Below are 20311 nucleotides of genomic sequence, written 5' to 3'. Positions count from 1 at the left end.
CGTTGTTAACACTTACATTGTCATGCTCTGAATCGAAATGTGCCCACTTACATTCTATTCATCAAAGCACAAAGACATCAAGGCAAAGATATTATCCAAATATTATTAAAACTTTGAACTTTGTCCCCATAAATTATGGCAAAATGGCTTCTGAGCTATTAGCGAGGAAAATGTATGGGCTTCAGTTGCTTTGGAGTGATTATGTGCTTAAAAGGAAGCGTGGCTAAGCATTCCCCCAGTAAAACAAGAAGAGTCATGATCATTTGTTACTTCCTTAGCACTGTTCAGTATTTTTTACACAGGTCAAACCAACTTTACAGCACCACCATTATCTTTGTAGAGAGACCAAACATCTGTTACTAAGGACATATAGACACTGGTGCAACGCAGTAAAAATCTTGTCTCATTCATCTCTTTAGCTCACAGACTGCGCTCTAAAACACTTGGCCAAGTTTGCAAAGCAACCCTCATATCTCATTAATGCATCAACAATGAAATATGCAGCACTTCCACTCCCCCATTATCCCCTTAAATAAATGCACAGGGTAAGATGCCAGCATTGGGTCTGCCTGCTGCTGCATAACTCCAAGTCCTTTACTAGAACTCAGTGTGTCCACACAAAATGCTATACTCAGAGAACTTTTGTGCTGATCCCTCCTTTATCCCAACCAAAGGTTATATTTCAATTTTCAAAGCTGAAAGTAATTTTACTATTAAAGTACATATGTGACACCATATGCAACCCTCAGGTGCATTTTCTTGCGGGCATACACAATAAATCTAATAACCATTATAGAATCAAGTAAGGACCACACCAACTTGGTGTACAACCAGTGTGCAAAAGACAATAAACTACGCAAATCCAAAAAGAACATAATAATAATAATAATAATAATAATAATAATAATAATGTAAGCAAACAATAAATATCGTTCATGAGGTGAAGAGTCCTTGAAAGTGCATCCACAGGTTGTGGGAACAGTTCAGTGACTGAGCAAGTGAAGTTAACCCCTCTGGCTCAGGAGTCTGATGGTTCAGGGTTAATAACTGTTCCTGAACCAGGTGGCGAAGTCCAAACGTCAGTGGGAAGGGACTGGACGTATCCATTACTTTTTGTTGCATTTTCCATTGAAGGTGTTTCCACACCAGGCTGTGATGCAGCCACAGTGAGTATGCTTTCCACTACACATTTATAGAAGTTTGAGATAACATGCCAAATCTTTGCGGATTCCTAAAGAAGTAGAGGGAATGCTGTGCTTTCTTTGTAGTTGCATTTACAAAGAAAGCACGGCCCAGGACAGGTCCTCTGAAATGATAACACCAAGGAATTTAAAGTTGCTGATCCTCTCCACCTCTGATCCCCCAATGGTGACTGGCTCATGGTCTCTGGTTTCCTCCTCATGAGGTCAATAATCAGCTCCTTGGTCTTGCTGAGAGTGAGAAGAGGTTATTGTTGTGGCACCACCGAGCCAGATTTTCAGTCTTTTCCCATCTATATGCTGATTCATCACCACCTTTGATTTGGCCTAGGACATGAGTGTCGTCAGCAAACTTGAATATGGCATTGGGGCAGTCAGTTATAAGTGTAAAGTGAGTAGAACAGGAGGCTAAGCACACAGTCTTGTGGTTCACCTGCGCTGATGGAGATTGTGGAGGAGATGCTGTTGCCAATCTGAACTGACTGGGGTCTGAAAGTGAGGAAATTGTGTGTCCAATTGCACAAAGAAATACTGAGGCCAAGGTCTTGAAGCTTATGGATTAGTTTTGAGAGGATCAGTGTACTGAATGTCAAACTGTAGTTGATAAAAGAGCATTCTGATGTATGCACCTTTGCTGTCCAGGTGTTCCAGGGTAATAGATAAGGAGAGATTACAAAAAAAGATACTTAAGATCAGTTTGCCACAAAAAGAAATTATTATTTTACTGCTAATGAATATAAACTGATCTGCAGCAGATAAATTGCATATAACCTCACAGCAAATAATGGGCCTGTTTCTATTATGGGAATTTGACTGTTTTACAAATGTTTGTTTTTTACATTGGAGACATTAAACTGAAAAATACCACTTGCTTACTACCTTTCTCACATCACGTTTTCACCCCCCCCCCACCCCTTTCGAGTATAGCCAGCGTTGCGAGGGATTGAGGAGGACGTTTCATAAGAGCTGCAGTAATTGATTAAACATCTGTTAAACTGCAGGTGGTTTCTCTTGTTTTCATGGGGTGTTTGATAATGGATGATCTAATCTGTGTTCCTACATTGTTTACTTCATTACACAGGTGACAGAGATGAAGTGATAGTATCTGCCAACTTTTTTAAAAAATGGCTTGGCTGCGAGAAATGATTGTGCTAATTTCCAGTGGGAAGAGCTGCAACATGTGCAACAAGCTCAGTTTACATGAACCCTTTATTTTTTGTGTCCTCCCCAGACCCTTTTACCTGTTGAGCTTGAAATTCCTCTTTGAAATCCTTTGGTTTCTTGCCCAGGGCTGTACAAAGTGAATTACCACAGCAGAGGCATGAAAGAAACAGATCATTATGAGGACAAGAGCTTTGTATTGGGAAACAATGGCTATAAACATGGCTTCTTCACTTAACATGCTGGTTATTAGCCTAAGCTTTATCAATAGTAATGGAAACTGTCCACTCCTCCTGCAGAAACAACATTTTTGAGAGCCACAAGAGAGCATGAACAAGGTGAATTATTGGATCTTGATCCATTTCAGAACTTGAAACATAAATATTGAGGTATGTTTCATCATTAGCGATTATCCTTAAGCCAGTCTCTGTGACTGACACCCTGGTCCAATCATCCTTCCTATCCACTCCGACCCATCCTCTGGCACTTTCCCATGCAACCATACGAGTTGTAAGACATGTCACTACACCTCATCCCTTACCACTGTCCAGGGACCTAAGCAGCCCTTCCAGGTGAGGCAGAGACATATGTGCCCCTTCCCCAGCCTGTCTATTGCATTCAGTGCATGTGGTTTCCTTTCCATCAATGACTCAAGTGTAGACTAGGCAACTGCTTTTCTGAGCACCTGGGCTTAATTTTTAGTGGCTATCTTGAGCTGCTGGGTGTAAGCCATTTCATCAGCCTTTCTTGTTCCTGCACTAATCTGTCTGTGCTCAGCTTTCTGCGTCCCCAGGCTAAAGCCCAACACAAACTAGAAGAACAGTGCTTAGTATTTCACCTGGGTAGCGTATAACCCATTGAGTTTTTCATTTTCAGGTAACCTGTAACCTTTACTTTCCATCTAATCCATCCAGGTTTTCACCTTCCACTCCCCCACATTTATTTCCAATTCCCCAATTCCATGTGTTTCTGCACCCCCATCTGATTCCATCAGCCGACTGCCCACATACAATCCACTGGGCCTTTTATCCCCTCGCCCACTGGTTCGAACTGTCCATCAGCCTTCTCTTAGCTGGTCCCTCCTAACATCTTCCATACTTAATCATATTTGAGAATCTGCAGCCCATGGTTACCTGTACTTTTCACCTTGCATCCTCCAATTGCACCCTCTACCTTCACCCTTCCCACCCCTACCTGGTTCAATCAGTTCATCACCATTTCCCCCACCACCATTTTCATCTCAATACACCAATCCCCTGTCAGCTCCGACTTCAGCCCTCCTACTCACCTGAATATTGGCTGTCTTTCCACTGCACTCTCAGTCCCGATCCAGTGACTGATCCTGAAATGCCAGTTATCACTCTGCCTCCACAGATGCTGACCTGCTAAACCCCTCTAGCTGTTTATTGTCCCAATTCTGATTCCATCATCTGCAGTCGTTTGTCTTTCTGTCTTCGTTAGGCTAGATAGTTGGCAATGAGAGCTGTTACCTGATCTTGAGATCTTCTGGAGCTGCAGTCTCCAGTTTGCCACAAGAGGTTTCAAAGGAGTGTGCTGTAGGTGGTGGGCAGTGTGGCAGTGGACAAGGGTGATGGACATGAGGTTGTCCAGTCTGCAGGGCCCAGAATGTTAGTATTGAAGTTTGGGTAAATTTTATAGCATACATGAGACTCCTGTCCAAGTTTAGGGAATTCCTAGGCATGCCTCCATGTCTTCAAAAGAGGTAGACACAAGATACTGCAGATGCTGAAATTTGGAGCAACTCGCAAAGTTCTGGAAGAACTCAGTGATTAGGCAGCATCTATGGAGGGAAATCTACAATCCCATTTTGGTTAACATCCTTCATATGCCCAGGTGCCATTCAGGTGAAGGATCTTTAGTTCAAGTTCAAGGTTATTGTCACTCAACTGTACATAAACCACATTACTCCGGACCAAGCTGTGCAACACATTACATATAACTCACACACATAACATGAAAGTACAATTACCACTAGTAAATTAACAAATAATTTTTGACACAAGTTGAAAAATAAAAAGTTTAACACTATTCCGCTACTCATAAAAAAAAATCTGCAGATGCTGGAAATCCAGGCAAGACACACAGAATGCTGGAAGAACTCAGCAGGTGAGGCAACATCTATGGAAAAGAGTATAGTCAACATTTTGGGCTGAGACCCTTCAGCTGGACTGGAATAAAAGATGAGGAGTCAGAGTAAGAAAGTGGGGAAGGGGAGGAAGAAACACAAGGTGATGGGTTAAACTGGGGATGTTGGGGGGGAGGGAGAAGTAAAGAACTGGGAAGTTGATTGGTGAAAGAGATACAGGGCTGGATAAGGGGGAATCTGATAGGAGAGGGCAGAAGGCCATGGAAGAGAGAAGAGGGGGAAGAGCACCAGATGGATGTGAAAGGCAGATAAGGAGATAAGGTGAGAGAGAGAAATGGGAATGGGGAAAGGTGAAGGAGGGGAGGGGCAATTACTGGAAGTTTGAGAAATTGATGTTCATGCCATCAGGTTAGAGACTACCCAAACGGTATATAAGGTGTAGCTTTCTCTGTGTTGTTTTTTTTTTACGTAGTTCAGTCTAGTTTTTGTACTGTGTCATGTAACACCATGGTCCTGAAAAACGTTGTCTCATTTTTACTATGTATTGTACCAGCAGTTATGGTCAAAATGACAATAAAGTGACTTTACTTGACTTGACTTGAGGTGATGCTCTTCCAACCTGAGTGTGGCCTCATCGCAACAGTAGAGGAGGTCATGGACTGACATGTCAGAATGGAAAGAGGAAGTGGAAATAAAATGGGTGTCCACTGGGGCATCCTGCTTTTCCTGGTGGGCAAAGCGGTGCTTACTAAAGTGGTCTCCCATTCTGCATCAGGTCTCACCATTATACAGGAGGCCATACCGAGAACACCAGATACAGTAGATGACCCCAACAGACTCACAAGCAAAGCATCGCTTCACCTGGAAGGACAGTTTGGGGCCCTGCACGGTAGTGAGGGTGGAGGTGTAGGGCAGGTGTAGCACTTACTCCGCTTGCAAGGATGTGCCAGGATGGAGATCAGTGCGGAAGGACAAATGGACAAGGGAATTACGTAGGGAGTGATCCCTGTGGAAAGCAGGAAGTGTGGGGTGGGGGGGGGGGGAGGTAAAGATATGCTTGGTGGTGGGATCCTGCTGGAGATTCAAGATTCAAGATTCAAAAAACTTTACTGTCATTCCAACCATACATCAGCTCTGCAGGGCAGAATGAGACAGCGTTTCCCAGGGGCAAGTGCAATCATAACATAACAAACGCAACAATAAATAGTAAACACAACAGCCACATGTCGGTTAAAATCAATTGATAAGTGTCCAGTGCAAGTTAAAAGTGTCCAAAGCAGAGTCAGGTAGAGCAGCTATTTAGCAGTCTGACTGCCTGTGGGAGGAAGCTGTTTAGTAGCCTTGTGGTTTTTGGTTTGATGCTCCTGTAATGTTTACTTGATGGCAGAAGAACAAACAGTTCATGGAGAGGGTGTGAGGGGTTCTTTAATGATGTACCATGTCTTCTGGAGGCACTGACTCTGAAAGAGGTCTTGGACAGAAGGTAGGGAGACCCCAATAACCTTCTCTGCTCCCCTAACCACCCTCTGCAAGACTTTTTTGTCGGCAGCACTGCAGCTGGAGTACCAGGTTGTGATGCAAAAGGTCAGCACACTCTCAACCATGCCTCTGTAGAATGTAGTTAAGATGTTAGTGGGGAGTGGGCAGACTTGCAAAAATAAGTGCCAGGAGGGAGATCAGTGGGGAGGGATGAATGGACAATCTGTGGAATTTGTTGCCATGAGCGGGCTGTGGGTACATTTAAGGCAGAGATAGATAGGTTCTTGATTAGCCAGAGCATCAAGGGGCATGGGGAGAAGGCAGGGGAGTGGGGTTGACTGGCAGAATTCGATCAGTCCATGATTGAATGGTGGAGCAGACTCAATGGGCCGAATGGCCTACTTCTGCTCCTATATCTTATGGTCTCATGGTCTTATGGGCCGTGGTGTTGCATAGGAGTGATCCCTGCAGAAAGCAGAAAGTGGGTGCAGGGAAAGATGTGCTTGTTGGTGGGACCCAATCTCCCAATACCCTTGCATGTGGAACAAGTGCCATACCTGCTCCTACATCTCCTCTCTCACTGCCATTCAGGGCCCCAAACCATCCTTCCAGGTGAGGCGACACTTCACCTGTGAGTCTGTTGGGGTCATCTACTGCATCCCATGTTCCTGGTGTGGCCTCCTCTATATCAGTGAGTCCTGATGCAGTTTGGGAGTTTGCTTTGCCAAGCACCTACGTGCCGTCCACCAGAAAAAATGGGATCTCCCAGTTGCCATCCATTTTAATTCCTCTTCCCATTCCCATTCTGACATGTCTGTCCATGGCCTCCTCTACTGTCATGATGAGACCACACTCAGGCTGGAGGAGCAACACCTTATATTCCATCTGGGTGGACTCCAACCTGGTAGCATGAACACTGATTTCTCGAACTTCCAGTAATGCCTTCCTCCTTCACCATTCCCCATTTCCATTTCCCTCTCTCACCTTATCCCCTTATCTGCCTATCACCTCCCTCTGGTGCTCCTCCCCTATTTCTTTCTTCCATGGACTTCTGTCCTGTCCTATCTGATCCTCCCTTCTCCAACTTCCCAGCTCTTTACTTCACCCTTCCCCTCTCTCCTTCCAGTTTCACCTATCACCTTGTGATCCTTCCTCCCCTCCCCTCACTTTCTAACTCTGACTGCTCATCTTTTCTTTCCAGTCCCAATGAAGAGTCTCGACCCAAAACATTGACTGTACTCTTTTCCATAGACGCTGCCTGGCCTGATGAGAATAGTACCACTGGTGTTTTATGTATGATGAAACCTGGCTGGTGGCAGGGAGTTCATTCGTCTTAAGGTCTGGGGGAAGAAGCTGTTTGCCATCCTAACAGTTCTTACCTTAATGCTACAGTACCTCCTGCCTGATGGCAGAAGATATCGTAGCATTAGGACAAGAACTTAACCCAAAAGTTTGACTGTCCATTTCCCTCCATAGATGCTGTCTAAACTTGTTGAGTTCTTTCCATATTTTCTGTGTTTCTCCAAAACATATGCCTTTCTGGTGAATTTTGAGGTGTATTGTTCACGTTTGGTCTTACACATTGAGGTCAAAGGGTCATGGGATTGCAAAGACCATAAACAATTATTTCTACACCAAAGATTCATTGGAGATGTATAAGGAAAATAGATACCATGGTTCTCAAAGGATTATAAGGGACTGAAGAGACAAAAAAGATTTGGCAAAGGGATTTTGGATTGCAGATTAGCCGGGGTAAAATGGCTGAAGTAGGGTGAGGCAGTGGGGTAATAAAGAGCTGATCAAACAAAGAGGAAATGCACAAGAAAAACTCAAGGGTACAAGAAAATTTTAAATTTGAGAAATGAATCAGGAACTCCATGTACATACATGAGAGTGGAATCTGGTATGAGATATGACATGGGAGATAGGATTTTGCATGAATTGAAGAATCGTAATTGTAGAAGCTGGACACATGATCATTTGGAATTACAGGGTTAATGTTTCAGGTCATGACCCTTCATTATTACAATTTTTATTTCAGATTTCAAGTATCTTAAAGAATTCTTTGTTTTTTCATTGTGGCTGAAGAGGATGACAACATTACAAACAGTTTCATTCATAGCTTAGGCTTACAGTTGTTCCTCCGTTTAAGAGATTTTGGTGTATGAATTTTCTCATCCACATTACTGACTATTTAGGGAACATGTTCTTGATATAGTTGCGATAATGAAAATTGTGTGACCTTCCATACATAGAAATACATTGTGCCAAAATCCCCAATCGTTTTGATTTATGAAACTTCACATAACAGAATGTTTTCCTGAAATGGATTCCTTTTGTTTTGCAGGGCATGGCTGAATTCCGTGTAAATTTGGAGTCTGTACCTGAACATGAGCTTCCTTCACTCATGTGCACTACGTCTACCCAGCTGATATCAAAGAACTTGACACAGGACAGCAATTATGGTCAGTAGCATCTTGCTTGCTAAACATACCCTGGGTTAAAAAAATTTCTGTGGTAGAACATGAAAGGTGGAATTTGATTGGCAATCTCTTGCATATGCACTCATTGGCTACTTCATTAGGTCCCTCCAGTATCTAAAAAAATGGCCACTGAGAGTACGTTTGTGGTCTTCTGCTGTTGCAGCTCATCCACTCCCAGGTTCAATGAGCGGTGCATTCAGAGATGCTGTTCTGTACACCACTGTGGTAATGCATGGTTATTTGTGTTACTGTCACCTTCCTGTCAGCTTGAACCAGTCTGCACATCTTTCTCTGCCATTTCTCCTTAACAAGGGATTTTCACCCACCTTCCAGCTGCTCACTGGATTTTTTGTTGTTGTTTTTCATACCATTCTCTGTAAACTCAAGGTACTACTGTGCATGAAGATCAGCAGTTTCTGAGATACTGAAACCACCCTGTCTGGCACCAACAATCATTTCACGGTCAAAGTCACTTAGATCACATTTCTTCCCCATTCTGATGTTTGGTCTGAACAGTGACTGAACCTCTTGGCCGTGTCTGTATGCTTTTATGCATTGGGTTGCTGCCACATGATTGGACGATTATATATTTGCATTAACAAGCAGGTGTACACGTGAACTTAATAAAGTGGCTACTGAGTATAGTGCTAGCTTTCAAATCTGTTGAATGCATCAGAATGAAATATCAAGACAGGGTGTGCCGATGGCCCAAGTGTTGGGGAGAGATACTGAAGCGGATTGAAAAGTTTACTGAATTTTAATAAGAACTGTGTGGAATAAAAGGGAATTAATAAGCAGCAGGCCAAGGGCCATTAACTGAAACTCTCAAATTAAAGGCTAATTCAGACACGGTGGCTTGCAAGCAGTATCTTTATACTAAAGTAATTCTGCTCCTTTACAGTGTCAATCTAAACTGTAGTCTTTTTTCCCAGAGCAAGAGCTAAGGTAAGCAGAAGGCATTACCATAGTGCTTTGGTCAAAACTTGACAAGACTGAAATGAAAGGAAGGGAGTCAAGTACAAAGTTGAAAGTTCAAAGTAAATTTATCATCAAAGGGCATATATGTCACCATATAGAATCCTGAGATTCGTTATCTTGCAGGCATGCTCAATAAATCCATTAACCATAATGGAATCAATGAACGACTACACCAACAGGGCAGACTATCAGTGTGCAAAAGACAGCAAGCTGTGCAAATATGAAGATTAAAAAAAAGAAATAATATCACAACCACAAATAAACCCTAATATACATACACATGAGCGTGAATGTCAAACCCGTTAAACTGCCTGCCTCCATGGCAGAGTCTGTTGTTGTGACAGGGTCCCACCTCACTAGGTGCAGTTCCCGAGGTGCCAGAGACCTGGGCCTGCTGGAAGTCGTGGATGAAAGACTTATCCAGGAAGTCATGAATAGGAACACAAGAGCTGGGCCATACCCCTCCCAATCCATGAGGTACTGGACCCTGCCCTATGCCTGGCGAGATGCACAGGATAGGACAGGACCCAATCACCAAGTGAGGAGGAGGGAGGGAGTGGGTGACCTCAGCTAGAGGGCGGGGAAGTCTCTGGCTTGAGCTGGGAAATATAGAACTTTGGGTGAATTTTCATCGATGATGGTTGGCACGGTCTGTAGAGGCTCTGTTGAGAGACTTCTGCACCACAAATGGTCCTACATAGGGTGGGGACAACGTACAGCTCTCAGCTTCCAAAAGAAGTTCTGTAGATGCTCACCAGACTTCTTCCCCAGGCTTGAAAGGCCTTCTCTCTCAGTGGAGCTGACCAGCCTGCCAGGCATAGAGTATTATTTCTGAGTGCCCTGGCCCATCGTCATGTGCGCTTGTAGTAGTGGACCAAATGTTCAGCAACAGGACCTCCCACGTCAATTCTTGGTCAGGGAAGAATGGTGACTGGAATCCTTTCAGGCATTAAAAATGGGACATGCCTGTGGAAGATGACTGGAAGCTACTTTGGGCAATCTCTGCGCAAAGCAATTGGGAGTTCCAGGTCATGGGTTTGAAGAGACAAGGTCATATAGGGATATCTCCAGCTCCTGATTCACTCTCTCAGTCTGGCTGTTAAGTTGGGGTGGAAACCTGATGGGGAGTCTGGCGGTGGCTCACAAAGGAGAACAGAAAACCTTCCAAAAACAGAGCGTGAACTGTGGTCCTCAATCAGACACTATGTTCTGAGAGAAGCCACTCAGCCCGAAAATGTACTGAACCACGATGGTGACAGTTTTACAAGCTGATGGGAGCTTGGGGAGAGCAATAAAGTGGAGAACTGGTCCGCAACTGCCAGACTGGTAGTGTTTCCATCTGACAGAGGCAGACCAGTGTTGATCTGATGAGGATGATGAGGCACAGGCAGCAGGAAGAGCAGATCATCAGGGCAATGAGGTGATGTCTTGTCTGGGCACAAGCAGGACTGGCAGAGAAGAATTTATGGACATCCTGGGACGTAGACAACCACCAACATCACCTCTTCATGAATTGCAGGATCTGTTGAATCACTTGATGACCATCCAGATGGGAAGAGTTACACCACTCCAACACACTGGGGCGCACAATGGTAGGGACAAATAGCCAGTTCGGTGGTCTCCCACCTACACTTGGATCAGACTGCTGGGCAGCCATTACTTCAGTCTCTATTCCCCAGACTACTGGAGCAGCTATGCACAAGTGTGAAGGATGGGCTCTGAAGTGACATTGTCCTCAGAGATGGGAGAGAGTATTGGCCTTAGTATTCTTGCTATCAGGACGGTAGGTGAGAGTGAAATTAAACCAGGTGAAGAGCGGGCTTGATGTGTGAAGGGCAAAATGTAGGAAAGGTTATTGTGATCTGCCCCTATCATAAAGGGGAGCTCTGCCCCCTCCAGCCAGAGTCACCATGCTTCCAGGGGCACCTTGACTGCCAGAAATTCTCTGTTCACAACATTATTGTTACACACTGCAGGAGCCCAATAATGGGAAAGAAAATCACAGGTTGCAGCTGATTATCTACAGAAGAGCATTGGGAAAGTACAGCTCCAATGCTGACATCTGATGCAACAAATTCAATAGGTTTCAATAGGTGCATTTACTGTCAGCGAAATTCAACGATGGGCGAGAGGGTTCTAGATATTGCAGCACTGGGGCAGTGGTGAAGTGACGTTTCAGCTCTGAGAATGCTTGGTCTGCTTCGCTCGTCCACGTCCGGCAGAGGTCTTCTTCGCGAGTACATCTGTGCGAGCCATAACGGAACTGAAGCTTCTGAAGATATGGTGATAAAAGTGAGTGGAACGAGATGCCAATGCAAGTGGTGGATGACGAGCTGATTTCAACATTTAAGAGAAATTTGGATAGGTACATGGATTGGAGGGGTAAGGTCCAGGTGCAGGTCAATGGGATTGGGTAGATTAATGATTCAGCATGGACTAGATGGGCTGAATGGCCTGCTTCTTTGCTGTAGTGTTCTATGACTCTATGACTCCATGAAGTGCTTTACCTGTTAGCTCGTAGTTGATTTGGGCCACTCTATGACTGCCTGAGGTTTACATGGGTCCTTTTGAACACTGGAAGGGGTGAAGATATAGTGCAAGAATGACACCTGCTGTTTGTAGAACTCACACTTCTTTGGCTTGTCATCAAGGTTGTTCTCAAGGAGCCATCTGAGAACCCTGTAGATATGCCGCATGTGTTCCTGGTGAGAGCAGAAGTAAATAAGAATGTTGTCCAAATACACTCAAGCAAGTTGATTCAGCATGAGTCCCAGAGTATGTTGTTGTCCAGGACCTGAAAATAAGCAGGGATGTTGGCCAGACCAAAAGGCATCGCAAGGTACTCATAGTGACCAGAGGAGTTGTTGATCGCTATCTTCTACTCAGCCCCTTCTTAGATGTCAACCAGGTTGTAAGCATTATGCAGATCTATTTTAGAGAATATGGTTGCTCCCCAGAGATGTTCAAATGCAGAGGCAAGCAAGGAAGAGGGTTTTTCACCATGATGTTGTTAAAGGGCCAATAATCAATGCAGGAATGGAGCTTGCTATCCTTCTTGCTCAAAGAAAAGAAGACTGGCCCTGCTGGTGAGGTTGACGGACAGATGGATCCTAAGGCAATGCCTCTTTGATATATTCTTCTATGGCTGCAATTTTAGGGTGAGAGAGGGAAAAGAGCCGGTGCTGGGTAGGACAAGAATTGGTGAAGAGGTTAATGTCACAGTTGTATGGCCGGTGTGGAAGCAGGGAGGTGACTTTCTTTTTACTGATGTCAGAAACTTCAGCTGGAACATCAGACGGGTTCACACTAGCAGCTGGCACAAGAGGGGATACTCTGACAGAAGTTTGAGCTGAACTCAGACAGATAGATAGGCATGCCCCTACAGTTCCCACTCGTTAGGGACCAATTGATTTGTGGGTTGTGATTTGATAACCAGAGAAGGCCAAGCACCAGTAGCAGTTCAGGTGAATCCACAAGACAGGAAAGCTGATCCCTATGGTTGACATCTAGCACAAGTTGGAGGGGTACTGTAGAAAGGTGGATTCAGTTGGTGTCCAAAGGCCAACCATCCAGAGCCTTATTTTCTCTTAATCATTGAATCGTATCTCCCCATCTTTGAGCCAGATAGATATCCATGAGGTTCCCAGCTGCCTCAGAGTTAATAAATGCCTGAAGGCCGTGGATCAGTGACCCCCACGTCAGGGAAGCTGGGAGCTGTCGTGATTGTGAATGAAGTCCCCAGACAGACAAAGCTGGTAGATATACAAAACTTTATTCGGTCCATATGTGCTGACAGCCGTTGAGTCACTCAAGAGATCCAACATTACAGCACATTTTTATGCATTAAAGAACAAAGGTAAAGGGAAATTTTCTATAATTACAATGCCCTCATAATGCTTCTTTTGAGTTGCATGTAATTTTCCGGATTCCTGGGTCCTCTCACCAATGCACCCAAAATGAGTGTGAATTGTTGTTGTCTCTGAGTTGTATTCATGCATATGCAGATATATATCAGTCAATTGTGTGCTTCCTGGTCTGCAATTTATTCTAAAATGCAACTTCAGGAAGACCATTGTTCTGAGCTATGTTTTCAATTCCATCTACATTCCATATTCAGATCTAAAAGTTGGTTGCTGTTAAAATTAACATTTGCTATATACCCTAACTCCAGAATATGCCCAACCAGTCCCTCCTTTTAGCCCTCCTGGATAAAAATGAATTTGTTCCAGGAAAGACCAAACTTTGTAGAGGCTGTAATCAAGAAGAGCAGCAAAAAAAAAACCCTGTTCTTCAGACCCTCTTCACTAGTTACCTATCATATCCCTATGTACATCTATATTAACACTATTATCACTAATGCTACCTAGAAGACTCTAAGCAGAGATTGTTCCAGAAATTTGACCAACAGTCTTTAAAATGTAGCTTTGTTATTTGTATGCCTGCTGCCTCCTTCCCAGCTGGCCGATTTCAGTTAATCACACTCTATCTTCATCCCTTCTTTCTCTTTCTCCTCTACATCCACCTCTTCATATAATTTTACTAAGCTGGTTTCAGTAGTTTCTTCCTACACACTTGCAAAATCATTTGCTTCTTGTTCATCCGCTGCCCTCCTCACACTGATGTCTGCCCACTCATTCCCTTTCTGCTCCTTACTATCCCCTTTCTGGTGAGCCTTTACTTTAATCGCTGAAACCTCTGTTGGTAGCCTTGTGGCTTCTAGCAGTTCTCGTATTAGGTGCCTGTGCTGAATACCTGTTCCTGTTGAGGTTACAAATCCTTGCTGTGCCCACATCATCGGATAATCATGCACCACCCCGAAGGCATATCTGGTGTGTGTGTGTGTGTGTGTGTGTGTGTGTGTGTGTGTGTGTGTGTGTGTGTGTGTGTGTGTGTGTGTGTGTGTGTGTGTGTGTGTGTGTGTATAATATGCCATTGGCCTTCTTGTGTCTCCATGATTCTGCACCACCACTGTGTTGTAATGCCCTCCCTCATCGCTACAGTATGAAAGGGGCAAGCCGCATCTGATAACCCTAGTGCAGGTCAAAGACCAGGGCTTGTTATCTGTAAAAGCCTTTTCCTCATCTGGCCCCCATCTTACTTCCTCTAGAGGGGGCTTCCCTCCTTTAATTAAGACCTGTATCGGAGCCACTAGTGCTGAGAAAACTGCTATGAAATGGTGGCAGCAAATGAATAGACCCAATACCCTCCTTACATTTTTTGGATGGGGGCATGGAGCTGATTGCAGAACAGCTGACATCTAACATGTCCCTCCATCCCTGGGAAATTGTGTAGCCTAGGTACTGTACGGTTTGCTTTCTTATCTGAGCACCTGTGGACTGAATTAAAACCCATCATCTCACAGTATGTCTAAAGCACTGGCTATCACCCCTAAGTGACCTGCTCCATCTCCCAAAGTGATTAGTAGCTCATCTACGTATTTTAAATTGGTCAACCCAGTAAGGTGTTAGATTGAGCTTTTCCGAAGTCCGCACCATGACCTTACGCAAGATGGCTGGGCTATTGTAAAATTTCTAGGGGAGTCTAGTCCACATATACTCTTGGCAGTGTGGAGGATCAGAGGGATCTTGGGGTCTGAGCCCATAGGACACTCAAAGCTGCTGCACAGGTTGATTCTGTGGTTAAGAAGGCATACAGTGCATTGGCCTTCATCAATTGTGGGATTGAGTTTAAAAGCCGAGAGGTAATGTTACAGCTATATAGGACCCTGGTCAGACCCCACTCGGAGTACTGTGCTCATTTCTGGTCAGCTCACTACATGAAGGATGTTGAAACCATAGAAAGGGTGCAGAGAAAATTTACAAGAATGTTGCCTGGATTGGGGATTATGCCCTATGAGAATAGGTTGAGTGAACATGGCCTTTTCTCCTTGGAGCGATGGAGGATAAGAGGTGATCTGATAGAGGTGTACAAGATGATGAGAGGCATTGATCATGTGCATAGGTACAAGGAGCTTAGAAAAATAGAGGGCTATGGGTAACCCTAAGTAATTGCTAAAGTAAGTACATGTTCGGCACAGCTTTGTGGGCCGAAGGGCCTGTATTGTACTGTAGATTTTCTATGTTTTCGATACTGCTCTCCACCCAGGATGAGGGCAAATCAATCTAGGGACTCAGCTGCTAAAGGGAGCCCCCAAGATCCATTAGCGATATCCAAGAAGGAGAAAATTCTATGTTCTGGAGACAGGCCATTCAGGATTTTAGCAGGGCTCATCTGGGATACGTTCATGACCTACCATGTGGCCAGAGATCGGAGCAGTCTAAGTGGGTGAGTATTTTCAAAATTAGCACTCATGCTTGAATCTTTTCAGATCAGTGACCACGGGATCATGAAGTGTCATGAAAACAGCGAACAGCGGAACTGGTAGATATAAAAGTAGTGTGGTGTGTGTGCATGCAAGTGTGTTTATGTAAGAGACTAGACATTTTTGTGTAATTTGGGGAGACAGGACCACCAGTTGCAAAGGGTGGTTACCCACCAGGATGCTAGTGGGGTGCGTGTATACCAGTTCGGGGAACTGTATAGCTGCAGACTCGATTGTGAGTGTGTGTGTTTTATGAATAAGTCTGGAGCCTTGATGTAACAGTTAGAAGCAAAGGAATATAACACGCATTATGAATTCAGATGCATACTGAGTAAGTGGCAGATTGCTGAGTACATACTCGGAGATTTGACTGTGTGTTAGTGTGATTTTTGGGTTTAGCACATTTAGCAGATAACTCCAGCCACCAATCTTCAGATTCAAATATGTATTGTGGATTTAGTTTGAAATGCAGCTCTGAACAATAGGTTCCTAAAAGCCTTGAATCACAGACCAGCCAAAGTTTTTTGAAATTCATGTGGATGTCTGTGGTGTGGGTGAGAATCAGGAGGTGTGTGTAGTTTTTGTGTAGTTTCAGGGAAAGCATTGTGGAGGCATTGTAAATATGGAATTGCCCTTTCATGTTTAGCACATAAAACATCAGGTAGCGTGGGCCACGAGACCTTTCAACTAAAAGGGCCTCAAAATGATGCCTGCTGTATCTTGTTTTGTTGAATAAAGATGCTCCTTCATATCTACCAGTACTTTTGTCTAGTGCAGGGGTGGGCAAACTTTTTGACTTGTGGGCCACAAAGGGTTCTAAAATTTGACAGGGGGGCCGGACCAGGAGCAGATGGACGGAGTGTTTTGGTAATACACCTCATAAGAGAAAATAAAATATCATGGGATATGTAGAAAACATGTGCTTTAATTTCAATTGAAAATGAACAAATACATTACAACAAAATATCTGTCTTTGAAGTCCCATGGTATTTAGCTATTTATTGAAATGACTTTTAAAACACTGAAAATTAAATGAATAAAATACAGCTTTTTTTAATAGTAACAGTTATTATTTTAAAGCACTGAAAATTCTGTTATCCTTCAAGATATTATCATCATCACTCTCCTCCTGACTGTCTTTATTTCAAAAACGGTAGGAGATGCAGGTCTACTTGTCCTGCTCCTTCTTATTCAGTTGCCCCCTGTGCCAAAACTCAACAACAACCAGCAGAAGGACAGAACAGTGACAGCGCGCCAGTATGCGGAGCGCGTTATTTGATCTGGAGCGCATTTTTTATTTTGAGAACGTACGTGCACCTGTGCACTACTCATGTCCATCACTTAACAGAAATGACATGTAACATGTAAGGCTTATTGAAAAAAATATTTTCAAATGCATTTTTTACATAACACAACGAAGAAACTTATTTTTAATTTCAGTGGGAACAGTGTTATTGGTCTCCCTTTTTAGCCAGCGCATCAAAGTCTGGATTTAGTTTTGTTGTGGCGATTCTCAGGATGGATCTGAGGTGTTAACAAGATTTATTAATATAATTTCATCAAGTTCTGCGGGCCGGATTAAAAAGCTTAACGGGCCACATATGGCCCGTGGGCCGTAGTTTGCCCATGCCTGGTCTAGTGACTTCATTCATGTACTGTTTAATTTTTATCTGTCATTTATAGTTTATGTAGTGTGGAAATTAGTGTGGAGATTTTTGAGGGAGAGGTTTTAAACCTGATATATCTGTCAGGGTGGCACCTATTGAGGTCAGGCAATGTCAGGTTGAGAATCTTGATGGCCTGAGCCAGCCCTTGACCTTATGACCACCTGTAAGCCTTTCACCCCCAGGAAGAAGCAGAGCATTATGTCAGAGGTGCCCTCATTTAAAGTCACCTGTGGGAATTCAGAATTCTCAAGCTCAAGGAAATGAATAATATTCACCAGATGCACCCCAAAGATATACACGTCTTGGTATAAGTGAAATGCCAAAGAGTATGTGCCAAAGGGGCAGTGAGGCAGTGAGTGGGGAGGGGGGAGGTAGGTGAGAGTAACTGGGAATGATAATGTCAGTGGTTCAGAGAGCTGATGACTTAGCCATTCATTATGCAGAACGTATGAGGAGCATCAGCGTTGGATAATCCAGGGAGGGTTGACCCAGTCTTCTTGAAAATGCTGAAGGAAGGCCTGACCTCAGCCCACCAGGAAGTTTTAGATTTGGGGATAGCGATGGGATCGATCTACCCCATGATAGTACCATGGGTCAGTGAGATAGACCAGAGGAAGGGAAAGGCATGTTGTAAAGTAGCTGCAGTGATGTCACAGAGGACTTGCTTTGTGCGTCAGCAAGCCGGGCACTCAGCAAGGAACTGCTGCAATAGACAAGTGAGGGTAAAAGAGATTATTTGCTACAGCTGTGGCCTCTCAGGTCATTGTTGGAGGCAGTGTCCTGAAAAGAGAGGGAAGTGTGAGAATCACTGACCAAATCAGGCAGAATCCACAACAGCACCCTTTCTTTCTGATCTCACTGCTGACCAGATTATAGAGCTGGTGACAGCAGCCTTCATTGTCAGCTCTGGATGTGCACAACAGCATTGTTGGGGGGCCGGAATGGAATATGTTAGTGGACACAGAAGCATCGGTATCGATAACTGACCTACCCTTGTCAACAACTGGACAGGCTATTTACATTACAGGTTCAGGAGGGAAAGAAGTGACTCAGATACTCAAAATTGGCAGAGTGCAGCTTCCAGCATATTTCTGGGTCTGTCCAAATAATGAGGATACTGTCCTTGGAATAGACATCCTAAGGGAGGCAGAGACCATTACAGAGTCCACAAAGGGAGAAATAATATGGACAAGTCAAAGGCAGTGAACACACGTACAACCAATAGAGTACACAAACCTAGCCAGCATAGCTGCAGCCACCGTGATCATCTGGGACTGGAGCCAGGAGAGTGTCTTTGGGTTACTTTGTCAGCGGTTCCCGGTGGTGTGGGCTGGACAAGCAAGATTGTGGTTGAGTGAAGATAAACCCAATTAAATTAGAGGGAGAGCTACATAAACCCAATAAACAGTATCCTATAAAAGCTGATGCACCGAAAGCTGTTCAGAACATAGCGAAGGAACTAAAACAGTAGAGGACACTAAGAGAGACTGCATCAGCCACAAACACATTTATATGGCCAGTAGAAAAGCCATATCGGTTAACAATAGACCATACCACCCTTAATAAGACCACACTGAGATTGCATCCCAGGCGAGCTCCCAAATGTCATGACTGTGAACAAAGTCACCAGAGAGATGCAGCTGGTAGATGTAAAAGTCTTTATTTGAGCCACTCACAACCTGACTGCTATTGGAGTCACTTGAAAGAGACGCTCCCTGACCCAGCATTACAGCACATTTTTAGATGTTAAAGAACAAAGATAGGACAATTTCTGTAGTTGCAGTGCCCTCATATGGCTTTTTCTGAGTTACATGTAATTTTCCAAATTCTTGAGTCTTCCCACCAGTGCACCCAAAATGAATGTTAACTACAGTGGTCTCTGACTTGTATTCATGCAGTAGGGTGCTAATTGCATTCATGCATAAGAAGACATATTATCAATCAACTGGGTGTTTACTGGACTGCAATGTAATCTAAAATACAGTTACAGGAAGTCCATTGTTCTAAACTGCATTTTAAATTTATTCTACATTCCATATTCAGATCTAAAGGTTGGTTGCTGTTGAAGTTAATGTTTGCTATATATCTGAGCTCCAGAATACATCCTAAAAGGAGCATTACTCAGTTAGGGGTATGTGTTTGCAGAAAGAATTGACCCATCAGAATTTCCCTTCTTGTTGATGGGTATCGTCTTTTACTGAGTATTTGGGACATAATGCCTGGAAGTGTCCTGGAAGTTTCTACTAGAGTAGAAACAGCAACCTGTTCTCCTGCACTGATCTCATTCCTCCTGAGGTCCCTACCTGCATGGTCTCCTCCACAGACTACGTACAGGGTGATGAGAGAGAGAGTGAAGACAGATGATGATCTAAAGAGTAGGAGACTCGGGATATTCTTTTTCTGCACCATTCAATTGAGCAGTTGTCTATTGAAATGGCTAGATTGATCAGATCATCCAGGTTGACCCGAATAATCCCGCACGGTGGTCTCATGCCAGACCCCTGCTCTCAACCTATGCTGGAAAGCAATGATGAGGGATTTCTCGTTCCACCCCGTCTCAACTGCGAGAGTTTCAATCTTAACTGCTTAGTCCCTCACTGTTCCTTTCACTTTGCTCAGGTCCATGAATTGGTGGGCAGCTTTCTGACCCCGTCCTAGAAAATCAAACACTCTCTTGAACTCATTTACAAATCGCTGAGAAGATTTAGCTACAGGGGAACCTTGTTCTCATAGAGCGTTGAACAGGCTGTTGGAATCTGTCTAAAAGATTCATCATGTCGGCCAGCTTATGTGCATCATGATTGAACTAACCTGTCTGGGCTTGTCTTTCTGTGAGTAGTTGTCGGACTGCACGAGCCACTTCTCCCAACACATCCTTCGCTGACTTTGACGTCTCCTTCCTGGCTAACAAATTT

The 20311-nt window shown here is 44.0% G+C and overlaps 1 long non-coding RNA gene across 2 annotated transcripts in view; it reads left to right on the top strand.

Annotated features, from left to right (window-relative positions):
- LOC140740655 (uncharacterized) overlaps positions 1–20311 on the top strand; it is a 74581-nt gene that overhangs the window by 22666 nt on the left and 31604 nt on the right. For both annotated transcript variants that reach the window (XR_012101898.1, XR_012101897.1), the window contains exon 2: positions 8294–8411. This is a non-coding gene — a long non-coding RNA (uncharacterized lncRNA). The remainder of the gene's footprint in view (positions 1–8293; positions 8412–20311) is intronic.

Source organism: Hemitrygon akajei, chromosome 17, assembly GCF_048418815.1.
Source record: "Hemitrygon akajei chromosome 17, sHemAka1.3, whole genome shotgun sequence".
Classification (NCBI taxonomy): Eukaryota; Metazoa; Chordata; class Chondrichthyes; order Myliobatiformes; family Dasyatidae; genus Hemitrygon; species Hemitrygon akajei.
This window is presented reverse-complemented; position numbering and strand designations above follow the sequence as displayed.